At 42.0% G+C, this 17,456-nt stretch overlaps 2 long non-coding RNA genes across 2 annotated transcripts; both read left to right on the forward strand.

The window, feature by feature from the left end:
• Positions 1-6,511: 6,511 nt before the first annotated feature.
• LOC111948843 lies at positions 6,512-9,307 on the forward strand. Its single transcript, XR_002874833.1, has 2 exons — positions 6,512-9,127; positions 9,252-9,307. It is a non-coding gene; the product is annotated as an uncharacterized LOC111948843 (long non-coding RNA).
• A 1,343-nt stretch (positions 9,308-10,650) lies between these two features.
• Positions 10,651-12,721, forward strand: LOC110016480. The gene is made up of 5 exons (XR_002874832.1): positions 10,651-10,681; positions 11,901-11,968; positions 12,047-12,124; positions 12,453-12,549; positions 12,677-12,721. It is a non-coding gene; the product is annotated as an uncharacterized LOC110016480 (long non-coding RNA).
• The last annotated feature ends 4,735 nt before the right edge of the window (positions 12,722-17,456 follow it).

Below are 17,456 nucleotides of genomic sequence, written 5' to 3' on the forward strand. Positions count from 1 at the left end.
TTAGTGATCAAATGAACAGAAATGTTAAGTTCTGTTGACTAATACAATTTTAGTAAAAACACACTGAATCTTAAAAAACTATGCACAGTGCTGCATAATCGGAACCCTTCGGGATGTGCTGTGAATGATTTATAAATAGTTGAGGAGGATTAGTTGAGATTGGTTCATAATTGCCTGATAAAACAAAGCTCTGCATGTCATTCAGGCATTTTTCAGAAGCTTTTTATGCAGATGATTTTAAAGCGTCTTCACTTGTCCACGAGGAGACTCAATTATTTAGATTCTCTGTCTAATTAGGCTTTCAAAAGCCCCTTGACTTCCTCAGGGTTTTATTTAAAAATATGTACATTTTCATCATTAGAAGGACTTCTTTCAACCTCTGTCATTGACATTCTTTTTTAAGCTCACTAAAAAGCCAAAAACAGATTTAGTAATTAAAGGTTTTTATTATTCTATAAACTGAAATAGACAGAGGTGCACTTTCATTTGAAGGAAACATCCACTTCAAAATGCTCTGATTAAAGTATTATGTGGTTGGAGTTTTAAAAGGAAGCTGAAAAAGGCAAGTTCAGTGAAAGCCTTTTCCCGCTGCAGTTTTCTAAACACGGCGTACAGTGCCCACTCGTATTAAAAGCAGTCCAGACCTGAGAAAAACCACTAGAACCCAAACATTTTTCAGAGCTCTTGCCCCTTTTCCACCCCCCCTGTGTTCGGCCTTGGGGCGTCTTTGTTCTGCCTCCCCATGCCGTGTGAAACCATCACTTCAACTGTATTTCATTGTGAGTCCACAACGCCTCCAGAGGTGTGACGGAACGCCAAAACAGCTGAGTGTCACTGAAGTGGCGTACGCTTCGACGCTGTAGAGGTCTGTAATAAAGTAGTTATTTTTCTATCAAGAGTAATTGACGGTATTTATTAAAATTCTTGAGGTTTTATGTTTTGTGGATAAACCTCAGAAGAATAAAACACCTTTGGAAGGCAAAGATGTTTTGAAGTTAACAAAGATCCCAGCTCCTCTAGCATCAGACAAAAGCAGAATCACACATTCTCACATGTCTTTGTGCTTCACATGATCACCAGACATTTGCAGTGATCTGAAATGTCAACTCAGTGGTTGTCAAAAACCTTTATAAATGATTACACGACACACAATTTTGAAGTTTTCTGTGTTTTATGACTATGATATTCGATGTGGCACAGAATGACTCCAGAGAGAACAAAAATATGAGCTCGAAAGGTTAAACAAGGAGCAAAACCTCCTTTTCCGCTCTCTTCTATCGTATCCAGTTAGAGACTTAACAGATTCATGGCTGCTACTTTGAAGTTGGCCTTTCAGTCTCAGGCTTTTCCCCTCATACATCTGCAGATGTTGTCAGCTGATTAACTTTAAAGTTCCACATGCACAGATTCAATAAAGAGAATTTTTTACAACAGATTACCTGAGGAGCCGGTCTAAAAAGCTGCTGTATTAAGCAGCTTGAAAACACCTCTTTTCACATAAGGAGTGGAAAAGATTAGAGAGCAAGTGTGAAATTGTGTGTCACAGCAGCCGCTTGAGCTGTTGAATTACACAGAGACGCCATAATCTTGGACTGTGACTTTTTTTTTCGAGAGAGAAATGCACTATACCCAAAAATAATCTCTGCACTCAGTCACCAAAGCCGCTCGTGGACCGCAGGAGAAAACAGCTGCAAAGAAAAACAATTCTTCTCTCGGCTTCTTCTTTGTTTCCCTTTAATTGACTTTTTAACAAGCTGTGCCCGCGTTGACCAGCGACACGCTCTCAATCCCAGCAACCGTTCACAATTCCTTTGGTGGCTGTGGTGGAGAACTTATTAAAATTGTGTGTGTGTGTTAAACATTTTTAATTTCTACACCAATGAGCAGTGTGCAGCGGAGGAGAACTGAACAGCATGTTTATGGGCATGATAGTGCCCATAAACATAGACAGTGCTCTGAACCTTTTTTCTTCAATGATTTGTGATCTTCACTGGTGTCCATGGATTACATGAAATCTTTCCACCTTTATCCACCTTTGTCATGGTAGGGAGAACACGTCAATGTAAGGGTGGGGTCATAGGATAGCACAAGGGTTACGGGTAGCCATAGCAAATCCTTCTATGTACACAGACTATGGTGAAGCACAGCAGAAAAAAACACCTTTTAACATTGTATCTTAGTCTGTTCAGTCAGTCATTTAGCCTTCTTTTCATTTTTTTAATAAGGATTATGTTGTGTTTAAAATCAACCTTTTTTATGTCCAGCTTATTGTAAAAAATAATGTAAATGTCAGAAAAATAAATAATATTTTTCTTATTTGGTTTTCTGTGTACTAAAAATCTTCACAAAAATGTTGTAGTAAATTTCTAAAGATCAAACTACATGCAGGCGCATCAGAAACACAGGATTGTGTTGCACAATAAGAGGGTCATTCTGTTTAAAAAATGGATCCAAAGGCGTTTTAAAAAAAGTGAAGAATATTCCATAGTAGTCTCTGAAAAAAGCAGGAGTGAAGGCATAAATGAACACCACCCACAGAGGAATGCTGGGAATTTCCTCTGTCTACACTAAGTAGAGTTAATGCTTAATACTGTTTAATTTTAGGTCACCCAACCAAATGTTTTAGGCCTTTTGAGAAAAATTCTAAATACTTTGTCTTTAAAGTGCAACATTGTGGGAACTTCTGGTGCTTCCTTCCAGAAAATCACCCAAAACACGTTTTAAAGAAGTCCTGATTTATTTTTAGTCTACTGTTTATTTGCTTGCCTGCCTTAGCTGTCACATAGGTGTTGGATATGCAACCAACCCAAAGAGTAAGCAGAGCTTCTGGGAGACGCTGGCTTCCTCTCAAGTCTCTCCTCTCACCTTTGAACAGACCATATCTCTCCATCTCTGTAACTCACAGGAGCTGGAGTGAAGAAAACAGAAAAAAACAAACAGATTCTTCAGCCACTCATGTTTAGTTCATGAGAGAAAAGTCAAACCTTTCCTTGTAATTTTGCTGTAGTGGAACAACCATAAATTAAAGCCGCAAGCGGCGTTGTATGGCCCGCAGACGCAACCCGCCTTCCACGCCGAACTCTACGCACCAACGCCGCCTTCACCGCCCTCACCGCCCTCACCGCCCTCACCGCCCACAGATTAAGGGCTAGTCAAAACTGCATTTGCTAATTATGCTAACTATGGTAGTTATGCTAATGTGGCTAAAAGTGCTAGCATTGCGATCAGCATCATCAACTCTCTCAGAAAAACATTACTTAAAATTCTAATAATGCTAGCTGTGCTAATGTGGCTAAAATTGCTAGCATTGCGATCAGCATCATCAACTGACTCAGAAAAACACATTACCTAAAATGGTAATTATGCTAACTATGCTAGTTATGCTAACATAGCTAAAAGTGCTAGCATAGCGATCAGCATCATCAACTGATTCAGAAAAACACATTCCTCCATTGGTGAGAGTTATATGTCATAAGTTGCTAAAAAACCCACTTTTTCCAAAATGCCGGCTTTTCTTTTGATTTTATCTCCATAGCAACCATTTTATGTTTTGGTCCCCTCGGGAGGACGAACAGATTGACGTCAGTTTCGGACAAATCGGTAAAAGTAAACTTTTTGTCGTGGTTTTATGCTAACCACGCCCACATTCCTTATATGTCCATATCCAGTGTTTTTCAATGTAATCTGTTTCAGGTATGAATGCATGCATTCAATTATCACTGTATTGTATTGAAATGCATGGTAGTTATAGCAGTGCGCGACTTTGCGAGCTCGCCACGCGGACGCCGTTCAAAATCTACAACTTCTAATTGCAACATTTTTATCACAGTAGCTTGCCGTTGATGCCCAAAAAGTTTCGAGACGATCGCGGAAAGTTCCAACGACAAGTTTACGATTGAATCCAGGGGTAAAGGCGTTTTTTATAGAGAATTCAAGATGGCGGCCTTTTCCCGAGGTCAAAGGTGGACGAAACTCCAGAGGTAGTTGTGGACTGGCTCTAGCAACATGTGAGTCAAATTTCGTGAAAATCGCTCGAAAAAAAGTTCATTTTTCCATATTGTGTAAAAACGCGAAAAACGCAAAATGGCAGATTTTGGCACAAAATGTCCGCCAAACCGTAGGTCGTGTCACCATCCCGTAATGATTTCATAACGTCCTTTGGATATCGCGGACAAGGGTATACTGGTTTCGTTAGTCGATTCTCAAAAAAAATTTCCGAATTTTTTCGTTTTTGCCGAGTCGGCACATTTTTTTGCGACGGTTTTTTGCTTACCACGCCCACATTCCTTTATCGATCTTGTCGTGCTTAGCATCGTTTTGTTCAGCGCGGGCCAAGGAATCGCATATTTCCTCTTCACGACATTCCGATGAAAAATGTGCGAGCTAGCCAAGATGGCAACGGTTGCTAGCTCGCCACGCGCACACCGTTCAAAGTCTACAACTTCTAATTCCAACATTTTGTCCAGAGTAGCTGGCCGTTGGTGCCCGAAAAGTTACGAGACGATTGATGAAAATTCCAACGACGAGTTTTCGTTTGTATCTGGTGCTAAAGGTGCTTTTTTGAGAAAATTCCAGATGGCGGCCTTTTCCCAAGGTCAAAGGTCAACGACACTTCTGGGGTGTTTGTAGACTGGAGCTGGCAGCAAGTGTGTGCAATTGCATGAAAATCGTTCAAACAAAAGTGTCTTTTCCCCATATTGTGGGAAAACACGAAAATCGCCAATTCTCAGAGTTCGCCACAGAATGGCCGCCAAGCCGTAGGTCGTGTGGCCGTCCCATAATGATTTCAGAACATCTTTGGGATATCCCCGACACGTGTGTCTTGGTTTCGCGGCTGTATTTTGAAGTACATTTTGTTCGGCCCCATACGCGATTTTCGGCCCATTCATTTTTTTGACGGGATCGATGGCCGTGATGTCATCGTCTTCGGGGGGGTGACGTTGACTTTGTGGAAAATTCATTTGCAATTTATCCCAGGTGTGTGCACGTTTTGGTGACTTTTCGAGCATGCGGCGGGGGTCAAATTCTCGCTGAAAGGCGGCGAAGTCGTCGTTCCAACTGCGAAAACAATATGGTCCTTGCAGTCAGTGACTGCTGCTGCGGGCCATAATAAGGTATGAGGAATAGCAGTGCGCGACTTTGCGAGCTCGCCACGCGGACGCCGTTCAAAATCTACAACTTCTAATTGCAACATTTTTATCACAGTAGCTTGCCGTTGCACTGCGCGAAAAGAGCCAGAATCCTCAATATCTGTAGTGGATACTTTCTTAGATATCTTAAGAATCTGGCCCATTTCTAATGCATATCCAGACATGCAGCATATCTGAAGATATCCGGGCAAAAGATACTGGTTGTGTCTTATTTTGGTCATATCCAAGTTCCGAATATGACCTGAAATCAAATCTGGAAATATCTGGAGTAAAGATACTGAAGAAGGTAAATATCCTGTAGTATCTGTAGTGTATACTTATCTAAGTGTTGAGGCATTTCTGGTGCATATCCAGACATGCAGCATATCTGAAGGTATCCGGGCAGAAGATACTGGTTGTGTCTTATTTTGTCCATTTCCAAGTTCCGAATATGACTTGAAGTCAAATCTGGAAATATCTGGAGTAAAGATACTGAAGAAGGTAAATATCCTGTAGTATCTGTAGTGTATACTTATCTAAGTGTTGAGGCATTTCTGGTGCATATCCAGACATGCAGCATATCTGAAGGTATCCGGGCAGAAGATACTGGTTGTGTCTTATTTTGGTCATATCCAAGTTTCGAATATGACCTGAAGTCAAATCTGGAAATATCTGGAGTAAAGATACTGAAGAAGGTAAATATCCTGTAGTATCTGTAGTGTATACTTATCTAAGTGTTGAGGCATTTCTGGTGCATATCCAGACATGCAGCATATCTGAAGATATCCGGGCAGAAGATACTGGTTGTGTCTTATTTTGTCCATTTCCAAGTTCCGAATATGACTTGAAGTCAAATCTGGAAATATCTGGAGTAAAGATACTGAAGAAGGTAAATATCCTGTAGTATCTGTAGTGTATACTTATCTAAGTGTTGAGGTATTTCTGGTGCATATCCTCCGCAGTTACCATTGCCGCTGTAGGTACCATAACCGTTCGGCCTGGAACTTCCCTTCGGGGTCCTTCGACTAGTGCTGACGTCACATTATGTGATTGGCTGTGTGTTGGTCTGATGACGTGTCAGACAGTGATTGGTCTGGACAATTTACGATACTATCTATCTATTTACCAAGGCTGTGTCCCACCAAGGTGGGGTAGCCTAGACAGGGCAGACAATTTTAACTCCCTCCTTCTCTTCCCCAAACCCTCCGCCTTCAGTGTGTGCGGGTGTGTGCGCTGGTGTGTGTGTGTGACACTGGTCTAAGGCCTGGTCTAAGCCACACCACACTGCACCAGGGTCAGCTGCACACTCCAGTGTGGGCACCTCCACAGCAGGGCCTCAACCAAGGCTGGTTTCCCCTTGCCGCTTCATCCCAAGACCAGACCTCTACCACACCCATCCATTCATTCATACACAAACTCTCGCCACCCATCCCTGTCCTGAGCAGCCTCTCTCCCCTGCACCACAGTCATCCCTCTTGCATTCAGCGCTCTCCTTACACCCTCCGTCCATCCCATTCGTGGTCTTCCTCTCATTCTCACTCCACTCACATCAGATTCATATACCCTTTTCACCAAACGCTCCCTTTCCATTCTTTCAACATGTCCAAACCATCCCAGTGCCTTTTGCTCTGCTCTATAGGCCAACTCTCGCATCAGACCAGTTCTCTCTCGGATAACTTCATTTCTCACACGATCCATACGCGTCACACCACACATACTCCTCAAACATCTCATCTCAACTACATTCAGCTTCCTCTTTTCCGCCACCTTCAGACTCTGTTTCAGCCCCATATAACACTGCAGGCACCACCACACCCTCATAGAATCTCTGTTTCGCATGCTTTTCCAGTGATCTACATTCAATCACTTTCTTCATCCCCCCCCATATCTTTCGTACTTCGTTCATTCTAAACTCTACCTCTTCCCCTATTCCACCATCCACACAGACACACCACCCCAAATACTGAAAACACTCTACCTCTTCCAACAACTCCCCATTTAATGCCACATTCAATCTACGTTCACCCTTTAACCTCGTACACCTCATCACCTTACTCTTTCCCTTATTCACCAATTTACGATACTAATATTAATAATATTAATAAATAATATTATGACGTCTGTTGTAAACGAACAGAGCTGGGAGATAGTATTCGAAAGGTGCCTTTATTATTGTTATGATTATTATTGAATTCATGTTCTCTTATAGTTCTTTTAATCTGTGCACCCGTTGCTTTATTATTGACAGAACGGACCCGGAAGGGCAACATTTAGCCGTGCTGACAAAAATTTCAGCCACGGCTGAACTTAAACTGGAGTAACGAGCGGATTGTGACAACATGTCTTTATAAAAATGACAAAGAATATTGTCATACACAATTTATGGGGGAAAACTCCTTTAGGTTACAAAAGGGAACGTGAAATGAAAATACGTAGAGCCCAAGCAGATGTCAACGCTACGTAGTTTGTCCAAGTGGGGTTACCGTAGTGTGACGTTATACTCAGTCGAAAGGACCCCGAACGGAAGTTCCAGGCCGAAAGGTTATGGAACCTACACCGTATTTTGTGATTTGTGCAAAGGCGATACTGCATTAGGACATGTATTGTCTCTGGATATTATATGTATCACTTGTTTGATAAGTGCCTTGCCTAGCAATTTATGTGCACAAGATACTTCAAAAGCACATATATTTGAGAGTTTGCTCTGCACTTATATTTTCCCACAAATGTTTAAAAACAGGTGTGAAGAGTATTGACAGGTCAACCCAAGTTTGATTAAGATATACAGTAATATCCTCATTGCTTCATCAAAGGTAATAAATACAATGGCACTTCGGGCATACAACAAATTTTGTCATTTTCAACAGCCAATTTCTTCCTGAGCATGTATCAAGTGGCAGGAAAGTCTTTTGTGATGTTTTGTAAAACAGTATCTCATATTATACCAAAAAAAAACCCATAAGAAACCTTTTAAAAAACTTTAGGATCGTTTTTGGTAAGAAATCAATGATAACTGCTGCTCTGTTTAGTGTTTTCAGGGAGTGGGTGAAGAAAGTTTATTTTTTTTAACTTTATTGTTCAAAATGTAGGTACAGCCAGGAGAGCAAACATATTACATGCATTTTACACAAAAACATTCAGGTTTCCACAACTTTCATACAAACATACAGCTTTCTTAAGGCTTTCAGAGATTTAACTGAGATACATTTCAATTTGTTTGATTAACACGGGGGGGGGGGGGGGGTAGAAGATGAATAGAATTAGCATTTATGAATATACAATTTGCCAAATATAATAATAACATTAATTATTAGTTTTTATTTGAGTCCAAGTTTTTATTATAAAACCCAAACATTATATATTCGAATTTCAGAGTGAAGTTGGGGTGAATATGATTACTGATAAATTGTAAACACTTCTTCCCAAAAAATTCTAATTTCAGTACAATTCCAAAAAAGATGGTTAATTGCTTTTGGATGTTCTTTGCAAAAGGGACAGTTAGGATCAATTTTTTAATGTATCTTAGCATGAATTGATTAGTGGGGTACATTTTGTGAATGATTTTAAAAGAAACTTCTTTCATTTTTTTATTTTATTTATCATAGATTTTTGGGTCACACTCCAGCCCTATCTCCAAATGCTGCCGGGAACAAAACGTCTTCAGTAGTTTCGAAGCCGCAAAATAACACGAGGAGAACGAACAACCGTGACGTCTTACCCGAGCTCCAGTAAAGTGAAATTTGATTGGTCACGTTCTGCAAAGCGACCAATCAGCTGTCGAGTTACAGCGCTCCGCGCCACCATGACGCAGTCTGTTTGAAAACAATGGCGGCACGGAGCGTTAGGTCCGAAGATGAAGACGGACAAAAAGAATAAAAGTTGACCGTAGGAGACATGGACACCCTCTAGTAAGCGAGGCCGGCCGCGTCCTCACAGCGAAAAGACCTCAGAGGATCCGGGAGTTGGCGGCAGTGACCCGGCCGAGCCGATAAGTTCAGGTAAAACTTTTGATCTATGGGGCGGGCATGTTATTCGGGGCTTGGAGGCTACGGGGTTATATTTAACCAATTCCGGGGCTATTTTAAATAGCAAAAATAAAACCACATCCTTCCCTTTTTTCAGGAAAATAGTCTTCATCTGAAGAGATTGAAACAGAATCACAGAGGCTGGACGACGTGGAAAAAACCAAGAAGAAGCTACAAGAACACCGGATACTACGACGGAGTTTTAGGGCCACGGTGAGGAAAAAAAATTCTGGCCAACGTGACGAGATTAAAGTCGTCATGTCGACTTTAATCTCGTCATGACGAGAAAAAACTCGACACAAAGTTTCGAGAAAAAACTCGTCTTGTCGAGATAAAAGTCGAAATAAAGTTTCGAGATTAAAGTCGCAAAAAAACTCGTGAATTTACGAGGTTATTGTGGAAGTGAGCATCATGCAGAGCAGCAGGTGAACGCCGTGCAGCAGCAGAGCAGACCACCTAAACTTTAACAGGTGAGCTGAATGTTTATTGATAACGTTCCAAATGTCTGGAGGCTCATTTGATTGATTTACAAGTTATTAAAGTTTTATTTATTGATGGTTGGTTTGCAGGATCTCTGCAGCCCGATGAAGCCGTCATCGGGTGTCCCTGCAGCTGTTTGCTTGAATCCTTTCTTCCTCCACCAAAGACCAGATCTCTACGTTTGTGTGATGCTTCCGTCTGAGGAGGAGAAGCACTTTTTGCCTTTTTCAACGTTGTAATGCTAATGTAACAGACTATTTTCATTCATCTTTGTTTTTTAATGATCAAACGGGTCGCTTCATCTGCAGGAGGGGGCGTATGTAACACTGTTTACTTCCGCATTGGTGTTCGGATGACAGGTTCATGACGTAATGTGACAGATGAACTTCATGGTGTGTGAATGAAAAGGAGAATAAAGGCTGCAGCGGTCCTCTGCACCCAAACGTGTCTCTGAGCTCCTTATTTTACAGATGAAACTCCGCTTTACACCGAACTCCGGAAAGACGAATACACGGAAACTAATCTGATTTTGAGTCGCCAAAAGACTCAGAATCTCTTTATTTTAAACCTATAATCCGGAAATAAAGCTTCACAAAAGGCTCCACATCTTTCATCTTCAAGCTAGGCTCGGATAAACGGACAACTTCGGGGTTTTCTCCTTGTTAATCTATGAATTTTTCCCCGTAAATTTACGAGTTTTTATCTCCTAATAAAATTTACTTTTTTTGTGGCCATAAAACTCTGTCGTAAACTCTTAAATACAAAGCCACTAGCTCACTAACATTAGCCATAACACTGAATACTCCTGAGACTCAGCTTCACTTCTCTCGCGCAACATTGCGACTTTAATCTCGAAACTTTATTTCGACTTTTATCTCGACAAGACGAGTTTTTTCTCGAAACTTTGTGTCGAGTTTTTTCTCGTCATGACGAGATTAAAGTCGACATGACGACTTTAATCTCGCCACGTTGGCCAGAATTTTTTTTCCTCACCGTGGCCCTAAAACTCCGTCGTAGGATACGACCACCCCCCCCCTCGAAGTTTCCGTATGTATCTTCCGTGTGTAAAAATATTTTGTGCTGAAAAACTTCGCTTTTGTATAAAACTTCAAGTAACCCAGAAACATCATGTCATCACCTAACGGACAAACGTCGAGCAGCGACTTTAACGCGGTAAACAGCAGGACGTGACCGTACAGATTAAATGAAGTGCGTGGAGGGGATGGGGGATTGGGGGGTGGAATCCGCGGCACACGTCTGTGCAGAACCGGGGCCTGTGATCCGTATGGATCATGGATCATCCGCGCAGCCTAGTAGCTTCTCCTGGGATTCGGTGTCAGACCGTAAAACCTCATCACCCGCGGGACGTCATCACCGCGGACCCACACTTTATTTATTTGAAGACACAGAGGACTCATATGATGTGTGATTTGAACTAAACATATTCACCTTTGCTAATTATTGTGTATTCTCGTGCGGTTATGGACACATGTTGGAGACCCAGGGCACTATGTCAATTAGGTTTCATAGGTTCTACGTGTTGGGCGGCCGCGGCGTCACTCCTCCCGATTCCCCCGCTGGAGCGGCAGACGTCGCCCCCCACCGCCGTGGGGCCTGTGTAGCGCGGGCAGCACGGAGACACGCCGGGGGTCCACCGCCAGCTGCGCCCGAACCGGCTGCACAGGGTCCGAACGTCGGCTCCCCTCTCGCTAAGGGCGCCGGAGGAGGGAAAGGAGAGGCGAGGAGCCTGCGGGGCGAGGGTGGAGCGCAGGCGTCCCGATGTCTCTACACTTCTGTCAAAAGTAGCAGGAAAATACACGTCTAAATGCGCTACGAGCTCCTCATGGGAGCGTGAATTCAGCGCGACAGGAAACATCGTCACCCCGTTAAGATCCTCACTGATAGCTGACACGGTTATCATGTTGGTGTTCCGGTCACGTAACATGATGAAGACGGACGAATAAAAGCAGCAGCACGATTCACTAAAGCAGCCAAACAGACAAACACGTGTTCACTTTTTTTTTTGCACTTTAAAAAAGGTTGTTCATGTTTAGCCTATGTTGAACCTTTCCTGCGAGGACTTTTCTCTTTCTGACCGTGGTCGGAAAACGTCGGCCGATCTTCCTTTGGGGTTATAAGCTACATGCGTTCTTGAGTTTGCCACTCGGCCGCTGGGGGGGTTTGTGTTGGGCAGGTGCCTGTATTCTAGAACATTGGCCATAACAGCAATGTTACTGTAACCTAACAGACTTCTTCTTTCTTTCAGATTCTTGTCCATCACAAACACAAGAACCTCGGAGAGCAGCTCCAGTGGAAGGTCCGGGCAGATGACAAGTATGTTTCTTTCTCACTATCATTTTAGGAAACTTGACAAGAACTCCAGTCAGTTATAAAATATTGTCTTTTTTTTAGCTTCAGAACACCACAATGAGGAGATGACGGCAGCAGTGAAAGATGTGGAACCAAATTGGAGTTTCCACCAAGTTAGAAGTAAGCACCAACATGAAGTTGGATTTAACCAACTCTCCATAAGTTAGAGATAATGTGAGAGACTCAATGTCAAGTATTCAGTGTTACTTTCTTTTCAGAGATATTTTGAATAGGATTGCAATTGTATTAGTGTGATAGACAGCTCATTTAGTGTTTCCATGTCTTAAGACCAAATACTAAGTTACAATAACGATATAGCATTGACAATGGATAATTAAGATAAGCCACTGTGACAGTCTGCATGGCACATTTTGAATATTCCACTTTGGAAACAAGTTTGCAATATGTTGACCTCATCTTCTGTACATTTCATATTTCCATCGACTAGGAGCTTGCAGTCGAGCTATTGACAGTCTCAAGTGCAAAGAGAGAATGGAGATAGAAGCAAGGAGGAGGTCAAAAGGAGGACCAGTCAGCATGATCAGGTGAGTTGTCCTATTTGTGACCTTGTTTCATTTACTCAGGTCGTGCATGGTCCAGTTGAACTGTGTATGTGTGTGTATGTTGTTTCCTCTAATTAAAATAATATTTTCCTTTCCTGTTGGTCCACAGCTCTTCAAAAAGAGGGTCAAAATTGCTGAGAAGATTCTCAATCAAGAGGATCTGTCATAAATAAAAAGAGCCAATGCAAACTATGTCAGTGACGAGGACAAACCATCTTATTATCAAGCCTCGCCAAAGTGGCGCTCCACTAGGCTAACCATGGTGATGCTGAAATGCCATAAAGCCTGGGATGAAAAATGGAGGAGTGGAATTGAGCCAAAATTACGCACGAGACACTCAGCTAACTTTACTGAAGGAAACCCACCACCAGTCAAGAGCTGCTATCTGGCAGAAGAGAAAAAAAGGATGCATGTTTGTTTGTGGTTTTTGACTTATTTATTTAGTAATAAAATATTTTTGAGTAATACCGGTTTTCTGTTACCTTTTATTTCTTATATATTTTGGAGATGACTGGTATCTTGAAATATCCTGAACTCGGATATCACTAGTGTTTGTTCTTCAGATTTGCCTGCTGGCCATATGTTCCAAATCCTAACTTCAGATATGACTAGTATACGGACATCAGATATCAACAGATATGACATGGATAGAATCTGGAAATATCCTGACCTCGGATATCAATGGTGTTGGTTCTTCATATATGCCTGATGGCCATATGTTCCAAATCTTAACTTCAGATATGACTTGTATACGGACATCAGATATCAACAGATTTGACATGGATAGAATCTGGAAATATCCTGACCTTGGATATCACAAGTGACGCATCTCATATCTGGAGAGAATCTCATCTCCAGATTCTATCAGAATAAAAGTGTCCCATACTCGGAGTTGATATGCTCAGGACATGAACTTAGAGACAGTCATGTCCGGAGAGTATCCACCGTAGATATCACCAGATATGGGGTATTTCTGAGGATATCCAGACAAATATATGTCCTGATTCTGGGGGCTTTTGCGCAGTGTTGATGCCCAAAAAGTTTCGAGACGATCGCGGAAAATTCCAACGACAAGTTTACGATTGAATCCAGGGGTAAAGGCGTTTTTTATAGAGAATTCAAGATGGCGGCCTTTTCCCGAGGTCAAAGGTGGACGAAACTCCAGAGGTAGTTGTGGACTGGCTCTAGCAACATGTGAGTCAAATTTCGTGAAAATCGCTCGAAAAAAAGTTCATTTTTCCATATTGTGTAAAAACGCGAAAAACACAAAATGGCAGATTTTGGCACAAAATGGCCGCCAAACCGTAGGTCGTGTCACCATCCCGTAATGATTTCATAACGTCCTTTGGATATCGCGGACGAGGGTATACTGGTTTCGTTTGTCGATTCTCAAAAAAAAAGTTCCGAATTTTTTCGTTTTTGCCGAGTCGGCACATTTTTTTGCGACGGTTTTTTGCTTACCACGCCCACATTCCTTTATTGATCTTGTCGTGCGTAGCATCGTTTTGTTCAGCGCGGGCCAAGGAATCGCATATTTCCTCTTCACGACATTCCGATGAAAAATGTGCGAGCTAGCCAAGATGGCAACGGTTGCTAGCTCGCCACGCGCACGCCGTTCAAAATCTACAAGTTCTAATTCCAACATTTTGTCCAGAGTAGCTGGCCGTTGGTGCCCGAAAAGTTACGAGACGATTGATGAAAATTCCAACGACGAGTTTTCGTTTGTATTTGGTGCTCAAGGTGCTTTTTTGAGAAAATTCCAGATGGCGGCCTTTTCCCAAGGTCAAAGGTCAACGACACTTCTGGGGTATTTGTAGACTGGAGCTGGCAGCAAGTGTGTGCAATTGCGTGAAAATCGTTCAAACAAAAGTGTCTTTTCCCCATATTGTGGGAAAACACGAAAATCGCCAATTCTCAGAGTTCGCCACAAAATGGCCGCCAAGCCGTAGGTCGTGTGGCCGTCCCATAATGATTTCAGAACATCTTTGGGATATCCCCGACACGTGTGTCTTGGTTTCGCGGCTGTATTTTGAAGTACATTTTGTTCGGCCCCATACGCGATTTTCGGCCCATTCATTTTTTTGACGGGATCGATGGCCGTGATGTCATCGTCTTCGGGGGGGTGACGTTGACTTTGTGGAAAATTCATTTGCAATTTATCCCAGGTGTGTGCACGTTTTGGTGACTTTTCGAGCATGCGGCGGGGGTCAAATTCTCGCTGAAAGGCGGCGAAGTCGTCGTTCCAACTGCGAAAACAATATGGTCCTTGCAGTCAGTGACTGCTGCTGCGGGCCATAATAAAACTAAAGAGCAGAACTCTGCAGGCTAGGATCAAACAAAAAGAAATGTTGTGTGCTTTTGTACTTCATATTGTGATGGAAATAGCAGTGGTGTGACACAGGCTCCCGTGGGCCTAATATATGCCCTAGAACCAGGAATTAAAATGCTGTGAAAGTGGAATTGCTCCCGTTAGGCGGCTGTGGAAGAGTCAAAGTTTGGACTCGGGGTTCAGCACCCAGAGGAAGGTTCCTCTCTCCACAGCAACGCCACTTCTGTCACCATCCCGCCAGCCCTTGATTTGAATCGACAGGAGGTGCTGGGGCGACTGAGGGATGAAAGAGGCTGAAGGCGAAACAGTGACAGAGACCTCAGCAGCAGACAGAACATCTATAATGTGTGTCAGCACACAGACATGTGGGAAAAAAGGAGCCCTCACTTTGAGGCCATAAGAAAAAGAAAGATGCAAGCCTGTAAAGTTACCATCACAAAAATTCATCAATGACTTCTTGTTTTGAATTATTCACTGCAGCAGTTCCCAAAGTTTTGGAATGAGAAGCTTTATAGAGATGCAGAAAAGAAGACTTCAGTTGTTTCTCCCATTCTTTAATGCTTCTGCTGAATAATCCATGAATACCTCAGGTTTATGTTATCGGCCACAAGTTTAATTATTTAAAAATCTGGGGAGTTCTCTTTACTCAGACTACTGCAGCAGCCAAGGCACTGCTGAACCAAAAGAAAGCAATCAGCAACTAGAAGTTGAGTGGCACCAAAGTAATGAATCATTGATAAAGAGATATTGTGGTTGGACCATGCTTGGCTCATGCATTTCAGGTCACCAGATTTCGTCCTGCTCTGTGAGCGGGATGTCAGGAAGTCTGGCTTTAAACACAGACATGTCTGCAGAGGTGTGATAGTCACGGATGTTTTGTTGTCAGGAGGCCACACAGCGAACGAGACAGCAGCTTCTCCTGTTTTTGAGTCTCTAAAATTGACCTTCAGACACACATGGAAGCCAGGTGACAAACTCAAAGCTGCGTTTGTCACGCTGTGGAGGAAGAACGCCCACCAAGGTGTCCTGATAAATATAACCACTGGACAAGACACGGCATATGGAGGGGAGGTTTCTGTCAAGTTCACGGCTCTCCTGAAATAAAATAAGTTGACAGATGCCTAAAATCATCTAAAAAGAGCTTTTTTTTTTACATAATTTGACACATGACTGAATGCAACGTAACATAAAATCAGTCCTCACAAAAGCTGACATCCTGGCAGTATTACAGAAATAAAAGAACAAATACAAATGAGCATTTTCTGTCATTACTGTAATGCAAATAACAAGTGTCTCTCTGAGCTGCACAGCATGCATGTAATTAGAGGCATGTATGAAAACCTTAAAAACTGTAAATATATAGGCAGAACCTAAATGTTAGAGTCTTTCTTTCACCTCAGCTGGACAGCAATGATAGCTGTCCAATAACAACCCAACACAAGAAGAACATTTCAGCGCACAATGAATAATAATGACTAAAGGAGACTGATGGAGCCACTTGGATGAGTGGTGAAACGTTTAAGTCATTCTTCCCTGGAGTAACTAGAACCTTCCTCAACTAAAAAAAATGGAGAAGAATTAAAAATAAGCGTTCCTGACATAAATGAGTCTCGAGAGTCAAGTTTCTTTGTTATAATCCAATGTGAGTATTTTGGGGAAATCTTTCACTCGCTGATCACATTACAAACATGCTTATTGTTCTTTTATTGATTAGGCAAAGAAACAACTGAAGAGGAAGAACCTGTGGTAAAACCTTTGGTGTTGCATTTACTACATGCATCCATGGCATTTTTCTTTAGAGCCAACAACAGAAAGCTAAAAAACCTTTTGCTTCTGAAATGTTTGATTCTTATAATTGTTGGCAATACTGCAAATGTATTTTCAAATGTAAGACTCTGAGATTGGGAAAAGATTTACTGTACTTTTGGCTATTTTAATAGATTTAAAACTGAAACATGTTGGACGTCATTTTCTCCAACAATTTTGAAAAACGTTACAAGATGTTTGTTTCAAATGTCAATTTGGATGAAAATCTGAAAACAGTCGAAACACAGAGACAGATTAAAAAAAATTGGTAATAGCTGGAAAACTTTAGCTTGTAAATAAATGAAGTTATATTGTGAATGTAACATGATGGGATGACTCACAAGCACAACGTCTCTCAAGAATAGAGGCCTTTCAATCTCTGATATAAAAAATGTGGAAATAAAAAAGGCATAAAGTTTGTGGTGCAACATCTGCCCTCAGATGACTTCTTCTTCAGGGAAAGCCTGTGTGTGCTTCAGCAGGTCGACGCAGAAGCCTTCATGCAGACAGTTCACGGCTGAGCTACACCTGCAGAGAACATTTGGAGCTCCGTCATAGAATACATGTGTCAAAGTTGACCTCAAACTCTTCAGATGAGAAATACAGGTCATTCATGGTCAGACATCTTCAAACTGGAAGATGGCTCACTGTAGTGATCATGCTGCTCCAACTCATTTGAGACCTTTCCATAGGCATTGCATTTGAAATGAGCCATTTTTGAATAAAAGTTTAAAGATTCAATCATCCTTTTTTT

This window comes from Oryzias latipes, chromosome 15 (assembly GCF_002234675.1).
Source record: "Oryzias latipes chromosome 15, ASM223467v1".
Taxonomy (NCBI): domain Eukaryota; kingdom Metazoa; phylum Chordata; class Actinopteri; order Beloniformes; family Adrianichthyidae; genus Oryzias; species Oryzias latipes.